General features: G+C 36.0%; 1 protein-coding gene and 1 long non-coding RNA gene across 14 annotated transcripts in view; both read right to left on the reverse strand.

The window, feature by feature from the left end:
- The window catches only part of LOC134481751 (uncharacterized), a 55,342-nt gene extending 28,497 nt beyond the window's left edge, over nt 1-26,845 (reverse strand). The window contains exon 1 of the long non-coding RNA XR_010057519.1: nt 1-26,845. This exon is cut by the window's left edge and continues 27,998 nt beyond it. This is a non-coding gene — a long non-coding RNA (uncharacterized LOC134481751).
- Nucleotides 1-27,814, reverse strand: part of Pcdh7 (protocadherin 7) — a 430,160-nt gene that overhangs the window by 68,894 nt on the left and 333,452 nt on the right. The window lies entirely within an intron of this gene.

Raw genomic sequence — 27,814 nt, forward strand, 5'->3', positions numbered from 1 at the left:
TTAGCCGTGACAGTGAGCATCTTTTCATGTGTTCACTCATCATTTGGATATCTCTTCATGCTGAGCTCTACATTTTATTAATTAAAGTTGGTCAACATATCCCAGTAATTTTCATACTCTTTTGCTTTTTCCCCTCATTAAACTTATGGAGCATCCTAGGCTACTGATGGCTCTAATGTCAACAAAGTCAATTTATTAAGTCATTTTCATTGTTTGTCTTGATGTTTTTCAGGAGTGATAGAAGTGGTTCACTCTGAGGTCAGAATGTTCGCCAACTGGTTTCTTATTCTAACCTTGAATATTCAATCTTTAACTTACCTGGAATCTATTTTGTTCAGTCTGTAAGGTATAATTCTATTCCCACCACCCCCAATTATCTCAGAATATTTATTGGCTACAGTCAACAGTCTATTTCCTACTGAATTCTAACGAAGCTGTGAAAATTAATTATCCACACATATGTGGATCTATTTTGTAGCTTGCTATTCTTTGTTTATTGCTCAAACATAATAATGATACCAAACTCTTAACCACTCTGTCTTTTAAGCAACTTTTGACATCTGGTATACAACATTCCTCCTTTTACCAGTTCTCTATTTGTGATTTACCTTGCCAAATTTTTGACACTCAAACTGCCAAATAAAAGTTGGATTGACTGGCAATCTATAAAATGCATCTAAAATGTTTGATTGTTTTAAAATAAAAATGAATGGTCCTTGGCTTTGTGTAAATTGGATCTGGAAAAACAAGCTAACAGTGTCTCTAGTGTGGGAACTTCTACAGCTTCCACACCAGCCTCTTGCCTTGGTCCTCTCCTGCTCTACTTCCAAGGCCAGGGATGTTACATTACTTTCTTGCAGTCTCTATACCTGGACTTATTCCATTGCTATCAAGTATTGCACAGTATCCTATCACTGCACCACACCATTTTTGAGATGAAATATATTTTAATCCATTGATATGAGAATTTTTTCATTTGTATAACTCAGATCTTATCCTCCAAAAGCAATTATACCACCTTTAACCTGGCAACCATCAGTGCAGGCTGAGCCTAAACAGCTACTGTTATGTCTTCCTTCAAAAGAACTTTAACAACTCTCTTTTATTTTCTAGATCGTAACCTATAAGTTAGTTGGGATCATCTGCATTTTAAGTTTCACAATCACATATTAGTTTCTACAAGCAGTGTCCATAAAGTCTTCCTTTCCATTACCTTCACTATCCTTGAACTCAATTCTACCATAGAAAGCATAGAACAAGAAACACAAGCTAAAGCCTGTCTCGTGATACAGGTTTCTACCATTCCATAATTCTTTCCACCCACTTTTACAAAAAAAAACACTTATGGAGAGATATTACAGGATACTATATTACAGAAGATAAATAATTTTATTTTTTCCATTTAATATTTGAAATTAACTGTATTTGATTTTCTATCATTTGACAACTATAGTCTGTGCATCTCATTCTAAACTTCTGACATAAATGTTTTGAAGAGAATTGCGTTTTCATCACTGGACTTCTCTATACTTATCATAACAAATTTGGGGGTGCGTGTAGATGCAATTGCATCTATAAGCACTAATTATTTTCCTCTTTGCACTAACAATCTCAAAACTCTTTACTACTTTTATGTTTTGTAGGAAGTCTTATAATGTTTCATCATTAAATAGAAAACTTCATGAAGATTTAGGCAACTCTAATTCCAAGTATGTAACACACTTATCTGTCATGAATTAGAGCTGCTTCAACTAAGTATATGAAGACTCTTGTCACTTTAACAACTTTCTGTGGTGATTTATGGAGATATTTCCCTTCATAATAGTCTTGCAAACCAACTCTCCTGGTCTCTTTTAGATTTTCATAAAATGAATTCTACCCACAAAACTACCCACAAAAATATTTTAAAAAACAATATTGTAAACTGTTACTGTTGGCATATATAGAATTTGAGAAAATAATAAAACTCATTGCCAGTTTGTTTGAAAAAATTTATAAAGACTTTGTGAGTACAGGGGCACAAACACTGATTTAGTTGTGGGGCTGGAATAAAAAGCTTCAGTACAAGCAATCAGTTTTAGGCAGTACAAGTCTTTGTATTAATGGCTTTTTTATATTTCCAGAAAGTTAGATGAAAGAACTTTCTATTTATTAAGATTTTCCTTTAAGAGACTTTGGGATGAAAAAAATAAAATTTTAAGGTAGTTTTCTTTTCATACTCATAGGTCACAAAGAAAAACTGAATAAAGTATGAGTAAAAAAAATCATGTTTGTAAATAAAGCTACCAGAGAGGGTTATCATGTAATAGCCTGTCTGTAGGATTAGCCAGTGCAATATGATATGTTCTAAGGGAGTTTGTAATATGAACTTGCTGATTAGTGTGCCACACAGTTAAACCCTCACAAATGGTGACAACGCAAACATGTGCATATCACTTCACCTAAAGGACACTGTAGCCATACAGATAGTCCTACGAGATAGCTCACATTGTCCCAAGACCTGGCCTTGTGTCTCCATAAAGGCTACCAGAGCTTGCTGGAGTATTTCACATTGCTTTGGATTTAAAGATGTTTAAACTCTGCCTGTGGAATTCATGGAGGTAAACTAAAGAAATAGTTAATGAAGTAATTTTGTGAGGGTGTTGCAAAATAACAAGGTCCAGTGCATTAATGGCAATAAGCAGAGCTGCCTTCAAATAATGAAGAGAAAGAAGGAAGAAGAGAAGGAGGAAAAAGCAGGGAATAAAGGAAATTCCAGGTAGAAATATGTGTTGACAAATCAACTTCCTTGCTAAATTCAATATAGTTGCAGATGTTTCCTCTAATAAGATGCAATAACCCTGATATCTGCAGTTATTTTAAAAGATACATATCCCAGACATAAAGAATCAGATTCTTCTGAGTGCTACACATTTTCATTGGAATATATTACAGATGTATGAAGTAAGGCTACAAAGAGCTAAGGATTCCTCATTGCTGTAGGTTTATGTTGAGTGTGATCAGTACAGCCAGCTCTTGGGCCTCGATTACTCTTCCTTCTTATTTACTCTTAATCTCTGGCTGTTTCTGCCATGTTGCATGGCCAATATATAAGCGGCACTGTGGCACCTTTATAAAGAGTATCATTCCACAAAAAAGGAGCACTTTCAGGCAAATGTAAAGGTCGTATTCATGAATATAAAATGGAGCCGAATAAATCAAAACAATCAAACAAGAATAGCCAAACAGCTATTTTGAAGGCAGTAAATTGTTACAAAGGGATGTATGTAACACACAGAAACCATCATTTATCTGCGTTTGTCTCTGAGAGTGGTGTTCAGAGGGTCATGCACTCTCTCTAGTTCAGGCTTCCTTTCTAAGTTTTTCTCAGTAGTCTTAATAAGCACCCCGCAGATGAGAAGGATGTGCCTGATTATATATGGGAGTAGGAGGAGATGAAAGGCCAGTACCATTGACTTGTTATTCCTATTAATTTCTCCAGCACAAATGGTGAGCAATATATCAGTGGACATGAATTTTAAATGTACAGGGGCAGTACTAGGTCACTTACATTTTTAACCACACAGAAAAATCTCATCATTTTCATAGTATAGAGAGAATAAAAAGCTACAAGTTTTTCTTTCAAGTTACATCCAGTGTAATTTTTACTCGACATCATTCCATTTATTTTTAAGTGATACTGTCACTGTGTGAGACTGATGTATTTTCATTAGTTCAGTTGAATTACTGCTGGCTTGGGCTGTAATAGTCACAAGCTAAGTGGACAAGTGACTTGTGCTCACCGTTTTTAACTTTAATTAAAATATAACCACACCATTTTCACCAACCTGTACTTCCTTCTAAACTATACAGCTCTCTCTCAAACTTATGGCACTTCTTTTTCTTGTTGTTGTTGGTGGTGGTGGTGGAGGTGGTGGTGGTGTGTGTGTAGTATGTCTGTGTGTGAGTATAGTATGTGTGTGTGTGAGTGTGTGTATGTTTTTACACATGTATATAAATATGACCCGGTGAGTCTGTTTAGTGTTACATATGGTGTATATATATATTATATATACATATATATGCACCATTCTTACTTTGAAATGTAGTGTGTGTACATGGTGAAAGACAGAACACATAAACACATGAAGACATAAACAAAGAGATATTTGAGTGATTTGAGGTTAGAGTGCTGATACGGTTCAGTCTGGCCCTGCAGTTATGGTTACAGAATGCAACTAATTTAGAGCAATTAAGTGGCATAATCAAACAAAAATGCAGAAAACAAAGTAGCCAAGGGAACCTCAGGTAAAAGGTAAATGTGAAGGTACTTGTATATAGCTAAATGTGCTTTCAGAATATGTGGGTAGGAACTTTGGTTAGAAGGAAGAGATCCTTGAGAGATTCATAATGTGAGGCATTATGCATGGATAATAATATACCAAAATTAGTAGACATGTTGAAGTATTACTATATGCACAAAAGGGAAATAAGGTTCTATTTGCTATAGGTTGTGCAGTAAGATATTCCTACAGATAATTATTATGTATCATTGATTAGCATTTAGTCTTGATATGGATGAGGTATAGCAGAATTCGTAGATGTTACCATTGCATTTTGTGTGACATATGCATTTCTTTTGTATTAACATGGACAGTGGTCTTATGAACAAACAGCTACAAGCTTTTTAAAATACATCATTATCTGACTACTTATATGCACATGACTATCAAGAGGCCAGTTTCCATTCAATTGTTCTTTTCTGATTAAAGTCAACATTTATAAGAAAATAGCCAACCATGATCAATTATGTGAATCAGTAATGTATTCAATAAATTCTTCTATTTTGTTGTGTTTTTTAATCTTCTAGGGATTTCAATCAGGATATCATGCTTGCCAAACAAGTGCTCAGCAACTGAGAAGCTTTCCCAGGCCCTTAAATTCCAAATGTCTGACAACTTTAAAAGTCTCTGCTATTTAATATATGAGAATATATATCAGTGTGCTAACTAGGTTAAAACCTTTTTATCTGCGTGTATTCTATAAGTCAATGTCAGAGAACTGGTGCTAAAGTTAAGACATGGTCTCTTTAAGTTGAAGGATATCTCTCTACTAAAACCTTTTCAGAAGTGTAGTGTTATGGCACAAACCCTAATCTCACCAGCACAGCACTCCCGGGCTGCCATAAACCATGGCCTTGTGTATTCACTACCATCTACAAATATTTATTTCACTTGCTTTATTATTCACCTCCATCTGTCCACATACTCTAATATTTACACAGCCTCAGAATCCAGCCCAAATGTCAGCTTCTCTATTAAATTTTCTGAATCCCTCAAGTAGATTTATTCAGTGCATAGATTTTCATCTTGTAACCGTCTTTAAGCATCAAATGAAGAACTTACTGTCCTCTGCTTCCATAGTTAAATAAACAATGATTCTCTCCTGGATGGGTTTTCAGGAGCCATTTTTTTATTTTTTTCCTTTGCATCAATTGATAGGTTGGCATTCATTCCCTGTCTTCATTCCACCACTGAAGGAACTCAGTACACAACTGAATGGGTGACTGGACACGAGCCGCCACATCTAACATACTTACAGTGATGTCTTGCCTTAATGTCATGTGGAATGTGTAACTAAGATAAAATCACTCTGTAAACATGATTCTGATCTTCATGCTCTTCCACATGCTGGTGACTGCTGTATGGCTGCCTCCTTTCTTTAACTCCATCTATTTGTATGCTCTTCCTTAATATGAGACACAATCTTCCATGAAGTATGCCCTGACTCCTCACTACAGGGCACTGCTTCCTTCTCTCCCTATTCTCTCAACCTTATCTATTTTTTGCATTTCATGGCCATGTATATTAAAGGATAATTATGTATGTGTGTGTTCTTATGAATCTGTGAAATGAACAGGTTCATTAAATATAACAATGTGTGGTTTTCTTTGTATCAGTTACTCTTCTATAGTTATCTACATCGGCTCTATATACCCAAAATGCTCAGTGGGATACTGTTCAATTATAAACTGTCTTCTGTTGTCATTTTTAATAACAAATTTTACACATAATTTCTGTCCAAGATGATAAGTCTCAGAAAAGCCCTTCATTGATTTGGGAATTTTTATTTGCCTATAACTATTCCCTTGGGTTATCATATTAGTTATTTTAGTTTTTCCTAGATGTGTGCTAACATATATCCATGTGTGGGTGCTTGATTACAATAATATTGTTTTCCAAAGAAAATTGACTGTGTAACATTTCTAAACTTAGAAAAAACAAATATAGTAAACATGAGTCATAGGTCTGACACTGGTTTAGTAGCAAAAGTACTAATTTATGTAAGCTAATCTAAAGGTAATAACATCTAAGTAAAGTATTAGCACTCTCCAGAATACACCAACAAGTAAACATCCTATTACTGCTATCTATTATTAATTATGGAATCTTTTTGACATTGCAGAAAAAGCTCTTGTAAATGCTTTAACTTCATCCTTTTTAATGAACAAAAGGGAAATGAATCTGACTGAAATGTGAAAAGTTTATGTCAGAGATGATGATGGGAACAGGTACTAACAAAAGTTCGTGCAACTACTCTTTTCATGAACTAAGGTGTGTGGGAGAGATGCAATGAATTGAGCTCTCTCTGCAAACCTACCCCATTTTTATTATCAGTAATGAATTGATTTGTCAAATTCAAGAGCAAAGAGAATAGAACTACAATTTGCCTGCATTTACCCAAACCATCATCTTTCCTCTGCACCTCCAAAATATGATTAGGATAGGATGCTCTTGTCAAAACCATATTATTCAGTTCATAAAATGTGAACCCATGAAACACTGTATCACCTTTTCTTCCCCATCTTATTCTTTCAATAGAAAAGTAATTTTCTTTCCTATGAGTAAGAATAAATTAGTTGTTTGTAAATAAATACGCAAACAAGGCAAGCATGAGCAGATGACTAAAATGTATACCTAAAGATAGGATGGGGTTTGGCTTTGGGAGAGAATAAAAGCTCCACAGTAAATTAATACAAATGCCATGCACTTCCCTCCACCAGAGATTGTTAAAAAAGAATCTATTAAACACTATGCTACCTGTGAATGAGATTTGAATTACTGTTGCCTCTGTCAAAGCCCATTGATCAAGCTGACAGGGTTAGTCTCTCAAAGCAAATAAGGGCAAGAAGGGGCCTGGTGTTCTTGCCTGGGTAGAATAAAGCTTCTCGAGACAGCTGCAGTATTTCCTGCACTCTCAGCCAAACACTGCAAGATGCTTTCCATTGAAGAGCCTTCTATAAACTATGTCTGATATAATTCTGAATGTTCCTGTATTGAGGCAATGCACTGACAAATACAAATGCTAGCAGATTTTGCTCATCTTCATAATTCAGATTTATAATTGAAGAGTCCAGGAGAAAAACAATCCTTGCTCTATTTTCTGAAAAGTAATTTTAACTCCACATTATTTTGGTATTTTATGTTCTTACAGTAGTTATAAAGATGCAAAGTACTCAACATTTTTAGAGGGAATGTTTTTCTATAAGCTTCATTGATTAAAAATTCTGATTAAAATAAACAAGTCTGAGTTTAACATGGTGGTCATTTTCTTAATACAACATACGTATTTACAACAGGGTTGCCTGAGCAACTGCCTACATGTAAACACTCAGCATCTAGACACAAATGTCTCTGTTTTATTAGCTAGCGCCCTTGAGAAGATAACTGGAGCAACTCTTTACTAATGGAGTGGAACATTCTAGAAAGAATTCTATTAAACAAAAAGTCAGTCTTACTATTGGATTTAGCTAGATCAATGGGGCTAAAAAACATCATCCAGCCAGTTTGAGAGGTATTCATTGTCAAATGTCCATTTAAATAATTGTGGCAATACTGTTTAATTAAATAACTCTCCAAAATTGCACTGTGAGATGAGTACATTAGTCATTCAAATCCTCAACATTTGAGAACATCCAGGGTTGAAACGGATGGTGGATTTAAAAGACTCGTTACCACACATGGAATTTCACATCTTTTTTAGAAGTGATTTTGTATTACTTCAGCCTTCAGTGGAAAAGAAGTTTCATTCAGGTCTGAACCTCCTTTCCCTTTTGATGTTTAGCAAGACTGCATTACTCAAATACAGTGTGAATACAAAAGCTGTTATCTTTGTGTTAACCTTAAAATGTAATCAAAATATTGGGGCTGTGATAGATTTTACACAACACTTTAGTTCTAAAGAAGGCAAAATGTCAGAAATTTAGTTCATCCCTTATATGTTAAAGAAAAGCCAACTAAAAATGAAATTGTGAAATTTGTTATTTATATTATATATTTGCAAGTTACTATTTATATTAGAAAAATATGTAATGTTACATGGATTGAAAATGGTGATAAAATTAGCTTTTTCTGAACGTTGGAAAGTTAGAATCAGTATAACCACCACAAAACAGTATGAGATACTAACCAGGTAAATAGATTATCATGTCTCACTCATAAAAAGGCTTCGGTCTCAACCAAATTTGGAATAATTTCATAAAAATGTTGGTACCATTTATCCTAAAACCCTTAAGTTAAAACTGACCATTTTCCTTAGGTCCTTCCAGGTCTGAAGGGAGCATCTTAAAGAAAATGCATTACCACATAATTTTTGATATTTAAACATTTTTTTGTGATATGAAAGGTTCTGCATGCTTCTTCTGTTTCTACATTTTCAACTAGTTTATTACAAAGAAACTTGGAACAGAAGGAGACCCATTCCACTTGTTTATGTCAGCAAAACATGTCCACAAGGGTGGGTCAGGTTGACAGGAGTTTCTTCACGGAGTACAGTTTTGAGAGTTGGAAGAGCTTCTGCCTGCTAAACTGGCATGAAAGTGCTTTCCAATGGCAACCAACTCCCATTTTAAAAACCATTGTTTATTCCTAAAAATAAAGACACCCAAAAGAAAAATAGCAGTATTTAAAGGTATTTATATTTGTTACCAGCTTAGTATTGAGCGTGAACAAGACAGCAATGAAAATATGTGCGTGTCCATATATATGTAGTAAGGAGCTATGAGTATTCAACAAAGAGACCATCCATTGTGTCACTCCAACATTGCTCTGGTAGTTGAGAGATTGTCTAGAATTATATTTTAGAACAAATGTTACACTGAATTATAGGCCTTAAATAGGTCCTGGAAATAGACACATGGCCAGTGTAATTATGGCTTACATGAGTCATGTAGGCGGCTTGAGGCTCTGTTCATCCTATTTATACTCTAGCCCTGGAGCAATATTCAGAAGCTATGGAAACAGTGACAAAGAGCAATGTCAGGTGGAGTTCACTGGACACAACCTCCCTTCTTATAACTCAAATGAAGAAAGACTAGGCAGACATTCCAGTACCCTGGAAATTCTTGGTGGTTATGAAGACATGCTCAAGCTGGTCAGAACTTCCTTTGAGGTGTGACCTTTCTGGGTTATTAAGAAGAACTGAATACTACTGTAAAACTTGGACTGAAAATTTATAGCAAAATAATGTATTTGACAGAAAAATGTCTGATTATTGAATTCTTTGTGCTAGGATATGTTTTATTTGTCTGTGAGTATATATATATGTGTGTGTTTATATGCCAATAAATATACATATATACATGTATATATGTATGTACATACTTTTAGAAATACAGCATGCATATATGCATATATTCACACACATATGTGTATATATTCATATATGTGTATGTGAACGATTTCATGACAAATATAGTTCCTGGACATTTTTCTTGCCTTCAATTTGCAGCAATGTGTGTAAAGCAATAAATTATTGGATTGATGTTATTCATTTTTCTATTTATCACTTTTTATATTCATATTTTCTTTGTAGAATAATGTCAGGTTCACAACAAAATTTTAAAGAAGATATATACATATATACATGCATATATATGCAACAATTGTTCTATGTTCCTAGCCTAGAAATCCTGTCCTCCAATATCTTATTTTTTTAATGAGTCAATTAAATCAATAGAAAGATAAGAATCAGTTCCATACTTTCAAAAGTAAAAAGAAAAAAATTTTTTAAAATTCTTGTTTTCACAATCGATGACGACTACTACTCAGCTATTAAAAACAATGACACTATGAAATTCACAGGCAAATGGATGGAACTAGAAAATATCATCCTAAGTGAGGTAACCCAACTACAAAAGAATATACATGGTATGAACTCACTGATAAGTGGATATTAGCCCAAAAGCTCGAATTACCCAAGGTACAATTCACAGACCACATGAAGCTCAAGTAGAAGGATGACCAAAGTGTGGATGCTTAAGTTATTCTTAGAAGGGGTAACAAAAATATTCATAGGAGGAGATATGGAGACAAAGTTTGGAGCAGAGACTGAAAGAATGGCCATTCAGGACCTGCCCCACCTGGGAATCCAACCCATATACATACCATCACCAAACCCAGACAATATTGCTGTTGCTAAGAAGTGCATGCTGACAGGAGTCTGATATAGCTGTTTCCTGAGAGGCTCTGCCAGAGCATGACAAACATGGAGGGGAATGCTCGCAGCCATCCATTGAACTGATAATACGGTCCCCATTGGAGGAGTTAGAGAAAGGATTGAAGGATTTGACAGGGTTTGCAACCCCATAAGAACAACAACACCAACCAACCAATCAGAGCTCCCAGGGACTAAACCACCATTTAAAGAGTACACATGGACAGACCCGTGGCTCCAATTGCATATGTAGCAGAGGATTACCTTGATGGGCACCAATGGGGAGAGAAGCCTTTGGTCCTGCCAAGTTGGACCCCCCCCAGTATAGAGAATGCCAGGGCAGGGAGGTGGGAAAGGGTAGGTGGTTGGGTGGGGGAACACTCTTATAGAAGAAGGGGGAGAAGAATGGAATAGAGAGTTTATGGACTGGAAACCAGGAAAGGGGATAACATTTAAAATGTAAATAAAACAGTATCCAATAAAAAAAAATCTTGTTTTCCTGTAATATCACATTTGTGATTTTTCTTTTTCTTTATTTTCTCTATGCATTAGTGAATGTGGACTAGATTAAATTATAAACTGTCTTAGACAAGGTACATATAATAAACACCATTGTAAAACTATGCACTTTTTGTAGAAGGGATCATGCTGTAAATATCCCATGCTGACTGAAGAATGGATCAATAATAAAACTCTCAGTTTTATTAAGTCAATTAAGATTTAAAAATGTGTATGTTCTGACAATGGCTTGATAAATATTGTAGAAATAAAACAAATGTTATTTTTAAAAAAATATCCCATGCTGATCTTTAACTCACAACTCTGGGTCACTGTCCTGACTCTGGGATCATAGGAATGCAGAGACATCTTCTGTTTCTCGTCATGACTTAGAGAGGGGATAGTAAGTAAAGGGAGAAGAACTTTTGATATTAGTGCAATTGTGAAATTTAAAATATTCTTTCTCTAAGAATGCAGGTATTTCTGTCACGTACACTCTTTGACTTATTTATTTATTGTGTGTATGTGATCCATCTTTAACAATGAAATGAACTTGTTAGCTGTCAATATTCTGTTTGATCAAGGGGAATTTTCCAAGATTCCCCAGAGAATTTTGTTTGCCTGTTGAATTATTTGTTTTAAAAAAAGTTCTAAATTCATAAAGAATGAACTAATACATCAATATAAAAGTCTTGTGTACACTCTGCTTCTTACTCAGTTTTTGTGTTCATATTCTTTCCTAGTGCCTTGTTAAGATTTTCTTCAGTGACCTGGTTAAGAGTTTTCTTAGCCTACTCCTCCAGGTAATATTTACTGACAATCTCCTAAGTAATGCAATCAATGCAGAGTCTCTAGGCAACAAAAAGAATACAATCATTTTTTTTAAAGAAAATAAGTGTTTATCTAAAAGCACTTGATCAACCCTGAAGTCATATACATACAAGTAACTTCATATGCACTGATCATGCAATGATTTTATATTTAGGAATATATTCTCTGGTATACAAACGCACACATACACACACACACACAGACCCAGGTCTACACACAGACACACATATACACACACACACACAATCTTGAAACTCAATATATTCTTTATTTTAGAAGGGGAGGAATTTTTGTTTCACATACTCATTAATTTATTTATTGTTTTGTTTGTATGTAATTCATGTTTAGCAATAAAATGATCTTTCATTGTCATTATTTTTGATCTAGAGGAAAATTTCTAATGTGTGTGTGTGTCTGTGAAGATTTAATGAAGTTGGGAGTAAGAGGGTACATGAGAAAGGGTAGCAGTAGGAAAGAAAAGGAGGAAATGATGTAATTATATATTAATTTCAAAGAATATGTTTTTGAAATCTAAAACTCTACCTGTTGCTTTCCAAGTCTGCAAGTCTGGTAAACATCAGAAAACAGCCAAAACATGTGAAGACTTCTGAATTTCAGGAAGACTGTTAATTCTATTATTTAGACTCTGAGCACCAGCCATTTTGAGCTGAAACTGACCTTAGCAATTAGTGCAACCGAATCTCCTATATTTTGTTGTACATCAAAATTCTGGAGTTGAGTAAAGGAGTAAAATTGGTATACAAGACTATGGTCTAAATTCTCAGGATTCTGGGTAGAAATGTCTTCAGCTATTTTTACTTTAATGATTTTTCAGCTATGTCTGAATTGGAGTATACTTTGGGAACAGACCTCTACTAAGTCTCTTTTGCATATGTGAGAAAACATACTTGGCACAAATCTTAGATCTTCCACTTTCATGTTTGTTCTCCTTTTTATAGCTGCTTGATATATTCATCAAAGATACCTAGGGATTATATAATCAAGATTTTAAGTATATAACAATGCTTTTATATATCTTCTACTGTAATGTGTATAAAATTAATAGAATAAAGAGAAAAACCACATTAATGGTTGAAATCTCATTCTGTCTGTCTCCATCTCTGCCTCTATCTCTCTGCCTCTGTGGCTCTCTCTCCTCTCTCTCTCTCTCTCTCTCTCTCTCTCTCTCTCTCTCTCTCTCTCTCTCTCTCTCTCCTGGTCATCACTCATCCCAGGGCCTTGCCGCACACATCATGAATGAGTTCTACCATTGAACTACCATGCTATATCCTCAGCCACAGTTATCACCTTACTTTATTTGTTGTTGTTGTTGTTGTTGTTATTGTTGTTGAACCCATATGACATATATTTGATAGCAAAAATCAAAAATATGGCAAAGAGTATGTGGGCAATTAAGTATTGCATTACTGGCCTAACTAGAACATGTTAAGCCCTATTTAACATCAAATTTCATGTCAAAGTACCTTGAAGAAACCATCATCATGATGTTCCAAAACAACAGAACAGGCTCACAGGTGTCTCAGACTTTGCTGCAAATTAGAATATGACTCTGGCAAGTGACAATGGATATTCATGAAACCTAGTTTTCTACTTGAAACCTCACTTTTATTATACTCTTTTATTAAACAAGAGCACAAAGATGATGATAAGGCTAGGTGTTTGTTTTTTGTTCTGAATGACTCTTAGTAGTTAAATAGAAAACATTCAATATTTTTTGAAATAACAAAAATGGTCACAGAAAGCATTTATCCTATGTATCAATGGCATTTCAATATAAAAGAAATACCAAAAGTAGAACACATTCATGCTCTGTTCCTAGACCGTTCATTTCACAGAGGGATTCTTCTTTTATTCATTTTCATGTGCTGCTTCAATTGGAGGAGAAGGAGAAAAAAGAAGAAGAAGAAGAAGAAGAAGAAGAAGAAGAAGAAGAAGAAGAAGAAGAAGAAGAAGAAGAAGAAGAAGAAGAAGAAGAAGAAGAAGAGGAGGAGGAAGAGGAGGAGGAGGAGGAGGAGGAGGAGGAAGAGGAGGAGGAGGAAAGGGAAGAAGGGGAAGAAGCAGAAGAAGGGGAAGAAGGGGTAGAAGGGGAAGAAGGGGAAAAAGGGGAAAAAGGGGAAGAAGGGGAAGAAGGAAGGGGAAGAAGGGGAAAAAGGGGAAAAAGGGGAAGAAGGGGAAGAAGGGGAAGGGGAAGAAGGGGAAGGGGAAGAAGGGGAAGGGGAAGAAGGGGAAGGGGAAGAAGGGGAAGAAGGGGAAGAAGGGGAAGGGGAAGAAGGGGAAGAAGGGGAAGAAGGGGAAGGGGAGGAAAGGGAAGAAGGGGAAGAAGGGGAAGGGGAGGAAAGGGAAGGGGAAGGAGAAGGAGGGGAAGAAGGGGAAGGAGAAGGAGGGGAAGAAGGGGAAGGAGAAGGAGGGGAAGAAGGGGAAGGGGAAGAAGGGGAAGAGGAGGAGGAGGAGAAGGAAGAGGAGGAGGAGGAGGAGGGAGAGGAGGAGGAGGAGGAGGAGGAGAATGTTTTGGACTGTCAGTACCACACATCTCAAGTGAATTCTTAGTGGAACTTGACATCAGCCATTCAGTGAGTAGTATGTCTGCTGAGGGATATATATGCTGGTCAATGGTAACCTCCTGATTAGAATAGGAATATTCACCTTTGACTGTGGTCTTAAAATTTTCTTAAGGAAAAGTATAGCTCTAACTAGACCAGACTTAAAAGGTCCAAGCGTGAACCTTCCCATTTTATGTTTGTTTTTGAGAAAATGCAATTTTTAACCATGCTTAAAATTTCCTAACATGTAATAAAATTTCATGTAACAAATAGACTTCAAAGGACTGGTAAATGATTGCTATTATTGTAAATCAACTAGAAATAATAATGTCTGCCAATTCTATCTCAATCAAACATTTTTTTTCTGATTCTTAAGTAAAAAAGCTAAAAGAAGAGAAACAAAACCAAAAGCTCTAATTTCTATAGTCACAGTGGAAGACTCAAGAATACTTAGTTTATTCTGACATATTTAATAATCATTCACTAAATGTTCATATTTCCACTTTCTCTTACGCCACTTACATTTTTAAGTCCTTACCTACATGCTACACTTCACACTTTCTCTCTCATGCTGACTCTATGCCCAATAATTGAAGAAACATAAATTTTACCTGAACTGTGATCTCTTAGCAACAGGTAAGTGAAAGGAAAGAAAGTTGAAAATTGCAACCCTGACTCTGGACTGCAAAGTGAAGACAATTTTCAGTAAAGTCCGTTTAATTTAAAATCTCTTTTCTGGCTCTCAGACAGCCTTACCACTAAGCACTGCTATTAGGGTGGTGCTTACTCCTCCTAACCGAAGAATTGCTCTCCTGGATGTTTCAGTAACTCAGCTAAGCACACTGAACCGAGGCTGCCACACTCATATTTATTGCCAATATGGAAGAAAAAGCCCAAGAATATGTGAAACTTCTGGTGTTCTTGTGTCACCTCCCATAAATAACACCTCCCATAAATAAAAAGATATAGACAGAATTCCCAAGGAGGTCCCAGTTACTGCCTAAAGCACCAATGTGGTGCTGGCAAGCACGCCTTGTATCACCCAAATTAAATTCTAATTAAGCATCTCTAATTGCCATGTAGAGAACCAAAGTCAACTTGACTTGCCCAAACCAAAGTAATCAATTAATGAGAACAAACTGTGTTCACAATAGATTAGGGGAGAGACGCTATGAAATGACATGATGCAAGTTTACGAAGGAATGAAATGTATATCTGTGTGATTATGTCAAATATGGCAAAGTTCTAACCTCAAATGTGGAATGCAAATGATAACCTCAAATGATAGCTATTTCTATTTCTATGTGCTTGCAGACACAGCAGGTGCTGGGTTAGATACAGTAATACCTCATCAAACTACAGTTTTTGATAAAGATTTTCTGAATAACTTTAAGGACATATTCCCTAAATGTGTTCTCAGGTCAATATTGATTGAGATATGAAAGAAAAGGTATAGTGTAGTAACTTATCAGAAAGACTTGATATCTCAGGTTGGAGGAAACAGGTCAGCATTAAGGACACTTGCCGCAGTGGCAGACGACCAAGATTTCAGTTCCTAGCATACACATGGTGGCTCACAGCTGCCTGGACCTTCAGTTTCAGAAGAAATTATGCCTTTTTCTGGCTTATGGTACACGAGGTATGAACTTGGTACACTTACATATACATAGGCATTTACACATACACACAAATAAATGAATCATTTAAAAATAAAAAGAGAAAGATTTACAATCTCATTGATATCTTAGGAAATTTTGAAACAAAACACCAAATATTTATGTTCCTTCAAAAGAGAATGATCTGGAAGGCGTATCTTTGTTTGTATGCTTGTTTTTGCACTTAATCCTTCTTTCCTTCCTTCCTTCTTTCCTTCCTTCCTTCCTTCCTTCCTTCCTTTCTAGATTATAATTACATTATCTTCCCTGTTTCTTCTGTTCCTTCAAACACTCCTTGCAAAATTTCAAATTCATGGCATATTTTCCATTGTTATATGTATACACATAAATATTCCTAAATATAAGCTGCCCAGTTTGTATACCATCACTTGTAAGTAAGTATGCTTTCAGGGCTCAACATTTGGTTTTGGATGACAAATCAGTGTGCTTTTCAGTGGGGAAGGCTATTTCTTACACTGTACATGCTCCTTAGTTGCCTATAGTCTTTGCTGAGGCCTCATGGGCCTTCCCCTGTCCTCTTAGGTCTGTCTCCTCTTATTGTGCTTGTTCAATTCTTAGTTAAGCAGTCATGTTGTAAGACTTTAAGGGTGAAACTTCAGAAATTCCTAGGAGAGACAGTCTCACAGGAAACTAACTCCTAATTCTCTAGCTCATACAATCTTTAAGCCTACTCTTCTAAAATGTCCCCTGACTCTTCGCTGAAGAGTGTTTTACAGTTGCATCCATTGACAGTGGACTCTACAACTCTAAATTTTCAATGGTTTTCTCTACTGGTTTCTGTCCATTGCAAGGAAAAATTTCCTTGATGAGAAGTGAGTACTACATATTTCCAAATGCTTGTGTATAAAGTTAGACATGAATGGGGGTGAATTAACAATTGAATAAAAATATGTGCCTAGAAACCTCTGGACATTTGACAGAATTGAGTAAAGACTGATTATGCCTTTCCATTTGAAAATGTATTCCTTTTAGACTTTCTCAGACAGCCATTAAGAATTGATTAGTCAAGTACATTACACACACACATGCACACACATGTAATCTACCAGTCCCTTCAGTGTTGCTCTGACAAAATATCCAAGACTGAACGATAAAGGAGGATTGAAGTCAAAGTTTAAAGTACAGCTGAAAGCACAGACAGCATAGCAATCTCCTCCAGCAAGGATTCTGTGAGAGTGAGTTCAGATGAGAGAGGGGCTTGAAAGGAGACAGTAGCTACATGTAAAAATGGCCAAGGACGCCTGTCTCTCATGAGAGCGAAGCATAAAAACCATGGTGCTCCTCAGTCCCATCACTTACAGTTCACCACCTCGCTACACCCCAATAGAATCCACTCTTCGAATTTATGGATATTTTGTGAAAAGACCACACCTCACCCAAAGGAGGTCTGCAGACCTTCACTTCATCTCTGGATGCACTGTGTTTAGCACACTATCTATAAAACGTTGTTGAAGTCTCCTTTCCTGTTACAACAATAAAACCTACTCATCTCATCAACATTGTCAGAACAGCCTAAGCAAAACATTTTCTTTCTAAAACTTTGTTTAAAGATCGCAAAGTTCTATTTTACAGCAATCAAAGAGCATGCATGTGCGCATGCGTGCACACACACACACACACACACACACACACACACACACACGTACACTAATCAGGCTTTGTGGGATATATACATAGAAACACAAAATTATATTTTGCACAGCCCTGTGGCATGAAAAAATGTTTCTGAAAACAATATGAGGATTGAGTATGGAAGAGGATGGGTTTTGTAGAAATTTTTTTTACTGATCTTCAATGGAACTACAGTTGTAACACAGGACTGAAAGGCAGGTTCCTCTAGAAATCTTAGGGTCTGACACTCCTATCCTTCTGATTATGAATTTCAGAGTTACAGGGCTTATTTCTGATGTCCAAAAGATAAAAAGTAGGACAAAGTAAAGGAAATTAGATATTTTAAGTGAATGAGAAAACTCTTATTCTTAGAAAAATCTGGTACCAAGATATTATAATCTATATTGGTTCTTTTATGTGATTTGGGGGGGGGTTCTACACAATGTTACCCAGTACAATGAAAATTTGACTTGTAAACATGAGAAATAGAAAGCAATATCCTTAAGCCATTCAAATATATCTGATTGTCCCGTGGTGCACTCCAATTTTTTTCAAAGTGCTGGAAATTGTACAGTTATAATAGATGGTAATCACATTGGTGATGACTCCAGTTTTCTGATAACTTAACTTCATAGAAGCCAAAGTATAGATAGCATCTTTAATATAATACACAAGTTTGACATCCCCGCTACATAAGAATCTGAAATGATTTGTAAAAATTATTTCTCGGGATGTTAAACAACCACAGGATCCCCTGCGACTGTCCCCAGTGTCCTGCTCCATTGCCATTTATTTTCTGACACATTATTAAATGAATCATAAAGTGGACTGTTTCTTGGAGCAGAACAGAAGCAGAGGGAAATTGTTACTCAGAATATCTTAAACTGAATAAACAAAGTCTCTGTGTACATGCACAACCAATTTAACCACATTGACTCAATTGGTCAATCAATTCAGATTTAAAGAAAGGTCAGCCCAGTCAAACAAGCAATCAATTCTAAGAAAATTAGTAAAAAAGAAATTTCATTTCCAATTTGCATGCTTTGGTTAGTATATGAGGTGGAATTATTCCGGAACAAAGGAAATGAAGCTTTTACTGAGGAACATTGATCCTAAGATCAGGAAATTTTAAGTGTACTCTGTTGCAATAATTACTTTACTCTGCCTTGGACGTTTTGTTACTTCTAAAAACAGATGTTAATTTAAGAACTAAAGACAATATATTTCACTGACAAAATTCACAGAAGTTATGTAATGAGTAAAAATTGAGACAAAAAGGTTTTTTTTTCCTAATATTTGCAGTCTCAGAGGGAAAAATAAATAAGAAAATGCACACTTGGGGGAATGATCTTTCATGAGTAGGAAAATACTACACTCAGAAGATAATTAAAATGGTATTCTTTGGATTTCATATCATTTTCATCATGTCACTACTTAAGTGTCACACACAGACACACATACATACACACCTATGCACACGGTTCTAAAAGTGACATTGACAAATAATAAGGACATTATTTGATTTAACATGTAGGAAAGTCAAGCCTAAAGCATTACTCACCGGGTCTCCTTCCCTGAAATAGATTTCACTCTAAGATCACAAGTGTTCAAGGCCACCACAAATGGTTTATAATAAAAATTATAAGACAGAACAATCCATCTATATTACAAAGCTTGCAATCATGAATGTTCTAGTGGTTTGTATTCCACAGAAGATGGTAAGAGACAGAAAGTGATTGCTAGTGTGAGCTGTGAGAATGCAGGTTAAGAAGACTGTGCAGAAATCATGTCCCTTCTGGGCACTGGCACACAGAAAGTAAGCTATGTGACCACCTAAGCCCCATTTCTTCCAGAATAGAAAGACTTTGGCAAAACTTTTAGCAACATTTAATTAAAATAATATCTAGCATGTGTTACACAGATCATGGAAAGGAGTACCATAAATAAATGAAAAATGATTATTAATATTAATCTTGTAAGTGAATTAAACTAATGACTTGACCAACATGGATGAGGACTTCTGAATAAAAAAGGAAATTTTGCATACTAAAATTATTTTCAATTATCTTGACTGAATATCTCAGGACTTTAAAGACACGATTGGCAAAAGAATGATTTTTGGGGAGGATTAAGCCTACCCATGACCGTTAGCAATGACTCTATATAAAAACGGTGCTTTACAGTAAATAAAAAATAATAAAACCTGTCCACTTGAATGACTTTAATCAGATTTTCAGTCACCAAGGGCCATTTACAAACCTAGTGAGTAAGCTGGATATTTAAGGAATAAAGTTTTCTTTACAATTTGATGTTTAAAAATATAATTAAGTGATTTCAAGTAAATTAACTCTTCATGGGTGTCGCCTCACCATTTAAACATCAAGGGATATTATTTCATATTACAGAAAGATATCTATGTCCGTGACAGACACCAAGGACACTATAACCACAAAATGGTAATTTAATACGTAGAAGGAAAGGAAAGACCAACTTAAAGTCACACGCCACTAATTTATCTCTACAGACTTAAACTTTGGTAGAAATTGTGCGGTACTGTTAAAGCAGTTCTTTGTCTGGATGAGGACAGTTGCTTCAGGTGTTGAGTCACACGTGCCTGATGTCACATGTGCAGCCGTGGGGAACAAAAATTCGGGCAGCACAGCACGATCAGTCTAGTTTGCACTACTCCTCAACCAGCAGGCTATGTTGTGCATTTACTTTCTTTACTATTATTCAACATATTAAACTTGTACAAGAAAATCTACAGTGACTGGAGGCATATTCATTCACTCATTCACTCATTTATTTATATTTCAATTAGTTTCTTTGAGTGGTCTCATTCTTAAAGCTCCACCTGGCTTTAATCTAGAAATTCTCCCATCCTTGCTACAAGATAACTGTATTTCAGGCACCTGCAAACAAACTTGCCTTGTGTGTGTGTGTGTGTGTGTGTGTGTGTGTGTGTGTGTGTGTGTGTGTGTAAAAAGCTACATTTTATATAGTAAATAAATAGTAAATAAGCAGAGTAATTCACTCATATTTATAAATGAATAGAAAACCTAATTTATAAAATAATCTTGATTCTAATTTCTTTCAGTTATATTAATTATAAATTCACTTAAAAGACACGTCACTCAACTATCTTGTAATATATGAAATTATTGTTTATTTGACTCTTGAGTCCTAATGACTTATGTTATACTCACAAGTCAATGCATGTCTCAACTAGCAACTGAAAAGCTTTATTTGGAAGAGATGGTGATGAACACAGATAGCCAAAACTGAGTAAGGACAGAACTTAGGAGATTCCTCAGCCCTGGAGGAAACATATATATCGCACCTCCCTATCACCTTCTCTGGGCTCAGGGATGATTGGAGGAGGTGCTGACAGAATTTAAGAGGCAGAGGTGATGAATGACTACAAGGAAAGTGTTTTCTGAATACTCCTGGGCAGCTAGCTGCAAGGATAAATTCACAGAGCTTGAGACAGCATGAGCCAATGTGGGCAAGCCCAAGTCTGACCAAATCCCAGCATGGAGATAGTAGCTGGGTCTGAATCTCACCCCAAGTCATGGTGTAACTGGCAATTGTTAGTTGCTGGGAGAATGAGAGCCAATTTTATCTGAGTGTACCTCTGGTAAGTGTGGCATACCACAGTGGAAGATTACACATTCCAGAATACTCTGCAAGTACAAATTGATCGTCACAGGATAAAAAGAAACAGGACACATGTTTAGGTGAGTTGAATCTGAAGGAATTGTGGGTAGTTATGATACTATCAAAAATTTTCAGGATAACTCATCTTAATTATTTTTATATCAAAACTACAGAAAGCTAAAATATACAACTCTCTAACTGAAGTTGGAGATTGCATCATTTTGCTAAAATATAAAACAAAATGGAACTGTTAAAAAATCAATCTTTAGGAAAAGTATTTACTAAAATATAAGATGAATTTAAATTAATACAATTTAAGTTGTCTTACTAGAACCAATGATAGTGGCACGTCGTCAAAATGCATTAAATATTACTAGAAAATAATTTCACAGACATAATCTTCCAGTGGTTTTTAAATATTTTTTAAGAAGAAATGGGTTTTCATGCTCATTGTTTTAGGAACATGTTATTGAAAAAATAAGAAAATTACTAAATGGTCAGTTCTAAAACCATATAGACTGAGCAGATTCTGGTTAGGAATTCATACACTGATGCATATACATATATGAATACAATAACAATTAGTGAAAAAAAAAGGCCATGAATTTGCGGGAGCAAAGGGGCATGTTCATGGGAGTTTCAAGGGAAGAACTAGAAGGAAGAAATGTTGTAGTTGTATTATAATCTCTAAATAAGAAGACACTTTGAAATCATACAGAGCCTAACTGTAGACAAGACGCCATAGAACATTTATTCTCTGAATGAAGAACATCTTTAGTACTGTGCGCTGTTCCAAGTTAATTCAAAAATCAGTAGCTATAGACTTCAGAAACAGAAGCAAGAGCCTATACGTATAAAAATGATCCCAAGGATTAATGACTCAAAGTCAAGGCACATGTTAGAATTCTTAAAAGCAAATTCTAAGGGAGAAACGTGAGGTTTCTCTGTGTAACTGGAATGGTAACTTCCATTTCCTCTGTATCTTAGACTAGAGTTTATGTCTCTTTACAATGAGAATGCGACAATAGGGTTTAGATCTGCTGTCACTCATATGTGCCTGTGTCAGCCTAGAAAGAGCTTCACAATTCTGTGCATCAGTACCTCCTTTGTTTCCTCTACTTGGCTCTGCTCAATGTATTGTTCCTTTTCCCAGTGACTGCATCTACAATCCTCTACTCAAAGACTTCATCATTTTGTGAGGCACATTTGTCTGGAAGAGGGAGTATTCATTAAGTTTGCCACTCGAATGCCAGCATGGTCGGTGTGAAAGCCTGCCAAGTAATTAACTTGTTCAATAATTTCCCCAAATATTACCTATATTTATAAGGTCCTTTACATTCTTAATTAAAGCAGTTGTCAAATTCTATTTATTGTCCTCAGGAAACTTATTAAAACAAAATAGAAATTGATAAAAATGATCATTGTCACTAAATGTCATACACATACATTATGTACTTCTGGAGTAAATTTTCTTTGCCTGAGATGTTGCTATGTGTGGTGTAGATATATAAAAGCACTGGACAAAATTTTGATTTGATGGACTGGCACGTGCAACTGAAAGTCTAACGAACGAATTAATGCTGCATCCATGAACATCAACACTGAGCTTTACAACTGCAAAGATCATTCTTGATACCCGAGATCGTCAGGTAATTTCCTAGTCTCTGGCTTGAAATTTATAGGTACCAGGGCTTTCATTGTTTGCTTTGAAATTCATTTGAGTATTTTTCATGAAAATTATTTATTCTTTGAGAATTTGATACATGTGTGCAATGCAATTTTTGTCCCGTCTTTTGGTTGTTTTCTATAAGCTAAATGGTCCCAGTGCTCACAAGAAGAACTATCTTCTGTAATGTGTAGTCATTACAAATTCTTGGTTTCAAGTGTATTATCTTCAGGATTTTATTGCTGACAGTTGCCAAAAAAACATTTATACTTCATTGGATATATAGAATATACTAGATGGTTCTTTCTTTGGATTCATTTTGCTATCTATGCTTATATTGACTTGTAGAAACTACATTTTTCAGATTCATTTCTTGTCCAGTCTCTGAGAGGATCTGGTAAGGATCTCCTAGATGTTTACAATTCTAAAAGTGCTGCTATTACAAAGTGGGTGTTAAATAAACCTTTCCCATGTGACTTGTTTCAGTGGGGAAATAAATTGCTAGTATAAAAAAGAGACACAAATAAAATTTAATGGCATGTTTTCCTAAGAGAACTTTTTTTAATTGGATATTTTCTTTATTTACATTTCAAATGTTATCCCCTTTCCTGATTTCCCCTCCAGTGACTCTCTATCCCATCCTTCCTCTTCCTGCTTATATGAGGGTGCTCTCCCACCCAACAACCCACTCCCTCCTTTCTCCCTGTCCTGGCATTCCCCTACATTTGGGAAAAGAGCTTTCACAGGACCAAGGGCCTCTTCTCCCATTGATGCCTGACAAGGCCATTCTCTGCTATTTATGTAGTTGGAGCCATGGGTTGCTCCATGTATACTCTTTGGTTGGTGGTTTAGTCCCTGGGAGCCCTGGGGGTCTGGTTGGTTGATATTGTTGTTCTTCTTATGGGGTTGCAAAACCCTTCAGTTTCTTCAGTCCTTTCTCTAACTTCTCCATTGGAGACCCTGTTCTCAGTACAATGGCTGGCTGCGAGCATCCTCCTCTGTATTTGTTAGGATCTGGCAGAGACTCTCAGGTGACAACTGTATCAGGCTACTGTCAAAATGCACATCTTGGCTTCTACAATACTGTCTGGGTTTGATGACTGTATACGGGATGGATCCCCAGGTTGGGCAGTTTCTGGATGGCCTTTCCTTCAAACTCTTCTCTACACTTTGTCTACGCATTTCCTCCCTTGAGTATTTTGTTTCCCCTTCTAAGAAGGACTGAAGCATTCACCCTTTGGTCTTCTTCTTGACATTCATGTGGTCTATGAATTGTTTCTTGGGTATTCCAGAGCTTTTGGACTAATATCCACTTATCAGTGAGTACATACCATGTGCATTCTTTTGTAACTGGGTTACTCACTCAGGATAAAATTTTCTAATTCCATCAATTTGCCTACAATTTTGATAAAGTCATTGTTTTTAATAGCTGAGTTCCATTGTGTAAATATATCACATTTTCTGTATCCATTCCTCAACTGGAGGACATCTGGGTTCTTTTCAGTTTCTGGCTATTATAAAAAAGGCTGCTATGACATTGGAGCATGTGTCCTTATTATATGTTGGAGTCTCTCAAATGACAGCTATATCAGGCTTCTGCCAGCAAACAATGTTTAACTTTTAAACTATTTTTCTGTGATCACATATGAGATGTCGCCTCACTGTGTGAATAGTTGCTAATTCCATACAGTGCATATGTTCCTTTGGTAGTTGATTTCAATGATATCTGGTTCCTCCCATGTTAACTGGCATCACATTTTGATTGACGTGTGTATTAATTCTCCTAACTTATTTACTGGGATGCAGCAATGTTTTATTTTCATCTTTCCTCAACAGAACCGAAAAGTTAATTGTGAACTGAAGCCTTTTATTTGATCACTACTCTTCAAATGATGTTTATTTTGTTTAGTATTTTTTTCCTATAAGATTTGCTTTCATTGTCTCATTTGCCATATATGTCTCATTGCCAAATATAAAATGAAAATAAGTAAAATTATTACTTATATCAAAAATTCCAAACAAACACTGTGCCACTCTCTGGTACATACAGAGGAGAATAGGAAAAAACAAAAAACAAAAACAAAACAAAAAACAACTAGGGTATCCTTATGCAAACCAAAACCACTTTGCAAATTTGAAAAGGAAAGAATACTAAAGAAAAACATTTCATGAATTTGTAAATGTTTGGAATGAAGTACCTTTGCATGTATTTTTTAAGAATAAATAAATTTAACCCAGATGAAATTTGTTTAGTAAGACTATTTTCCTGGAGACTGAGATTATTGAAAATTATTTTAAAAAATACTTCATAATAGTATTACCATATTTTTTTCTTAAACTTTTATCCATGTATCATATATCCAATTAAGGAAACTATCAATAATTTTTGGTGTATCTAGAACCTTTACAGTATACATTTCTCTGAACTTAGCTATATCACAAGTGTGAGGAGAAAAAAAAAACACCCTTCAGCTAGTCTCATTGAGTGATTGAAAAGCATTAACAATTAGAAAATGTTAAGGCCCTCTTTATAATCTAGATAAATTTAACAATAAAATGTTCACTTTCTCCTGTTAATTGGCCTTTAAAACCCAATAGAAATTTAATAACCTATTAGATACATTGTTTTGATTCTCTTATTCTTTTTAAATCCACGTTTTGAAGAATATCATTTAAAAAGACATTTATATGCTTTTTTATTTTATCTCTTTGGGTATTTTGCTTGCATGCATGCATTATACCACATGAGTATCTGGTGGCTGCCAATGGCCAGAGGAAGGTGTCAGTTTCCCAGGCACTGGAGTTATAGACAGTTGTGACCTGCTCTGTTGGTACTGGTATCTGAAAGAGCAGCCAATTCTCTTAATCACTGGGCCATCTAAGATCAATTTATTTTTTAAACAACAATAGTAAATAACACTCATCCAGACTAGAAGTTAAGGAATACATTAGCATATCCAAATAGTAGTTTATCTAATATCTCATCTTAGGTAACAGTGGGGAAATTTTTAAAAGGACCCATTAGTCTGTAAAACCTACCGAAAAACAATCAACTGTGAAGGCTCACACCAGCAGTGCTAGCATCCCCATGGTGAGAGGGAAGGTTAAACATGGAAAAATTGCTCAGATGTTCTCAGGACAACTCGGGAGTGTGTAGCATAGCAGTAAACAGAGAGACTCTGCCTCAAGAAGATACAAATGAGAAAATTGACTTCTGAAAGTTGTCTTCTGGCATGTACACATGCTTCACGGCATGTGAGTGTCCACAGTGACACATACACAGGCATAAGGACACATATACACACACATGTATACACACACACACACACACACTCATTTAAATAACTAAGTTTTCAAAAGAATACTTACAGATTTTTCTGCCCTTATGTTATAATCTTAGTTATAGGAACTATTACACGCTGGGTCCTTTATAGAGCGAAAAAGGTTCTATCTGTGGTTTTAAGAAATCTGCTCCCCAATGCAAATCAAAACAACCATGAGATTTCACCTCACACCAGTGAGAATGGCTAAGATCAAAAACTCAGGTGACAGCAAATGCTGGCGAGGATGCGGAGAAAGAGGAACACTCCTCCATTGTTGGTGGGGTTGCAGACTGGTACAACCATTCTGGAAATCAGTCTGGAGGTTCCTCAGAAAATTGGACATTGAACTGCCTGAGGATCCAGCTATACCTCTCTTGGGCATATACCCAAAAGATGCCCCAACATATAAAAAAGACACGTGCTCCACTATGTTCATCGCAGCCTTATTTATAATAGCCAGAAGCTGGAAAGAACCCAGATGCCCTTCAACAGAGGAATGGATACAGAAAATGTGGTACATCTACACAATGGAATATTACTCAGCTATCAAAAACAACGAGTTTATGAAATTCGTAGGCAAATGGTTGGAACTGGAAAATATCATCCTGAGTGAGCTAACCCAATCACAGAAAGACATACATGGTATGCACTCATTGATAAGTGGCTATTAGCCCAAATGCTTGAATTACCCTAGATGCCTAGAACAAATGAAACTCAAGACGGATGATCAAAATGTGAATGCTTCACTCCTTCTTTAAAAGGGGAACAAGAATACCCTTGGCAGGGAAGAGAGAGGCAAAGATTAAAACAGAGACAGAAGGAACACCCATTCAGAGCCTGCCCCACATCTGGCCCATACATATACAGCCACCCAATTAGACAAGATGGATGAAGAAAAGAAGTGCAGGCCGACAGGAGCCGGATGTAGATCGCTCCTGAGAGACACAGCCAGATTACAGCAAATACAGAGGCGAATGTCAGCAGCAAACCACTGAACTGAGAATAGAACCCCCGTTGAAGGAATCAGAGAAAGAACTGGAAGAGCTTGAAGGGGCTCGAGACCCCAAAAGTACAACAATGCCAAGCAACCAGAGCTTCCAGGGACTAAGCCACTACCTAAAGTCTATACATGGACTGACCCTGGACTCTGACCTCATAGGTAGCAATGAAGAGCCTAGTAAGAGCACCAGTGGAAGGGGAAGCCCTTGGTCCTGCCAAGACTGAATCCCAGTGAACATGACTTTGGGGTGGAGGGCGGTAATGTGGGGAGGATGGGGAGGGGAACACCCATAGAGAAGGGGAAGGGGAGGGGTTAGAGGGATGTTGGCCTAGAAACCGGGAAGAGGAATAACAATCGAAATGTAAATAAGAAATACCCAAGGGAATAAAGATGAAAAAAAAAAGAAGGGAGAAGATATATATATATATGTATATATATATATATATATGTATATATATATGTATATATATTTTAAAGTTGGCATTGTTAAAGCTACAGCCATGCTTCCTCTATGAAAT

This window comes from Rattus norvegicus, chromosome 14 (genome assembly GCF_036323735.1).
Source record: "Rattus norvegicus strain BN/NHsdMcwi chromosome 14, GRCr8, whole genome shotgun sequence".
In the NCBI taxonomy this organism is placed as follows: Eukaryota; Metazoa; Chordata; class Mammalia; order Rodentia; family Muridae; genus Rattus; species Rattus norvegicus.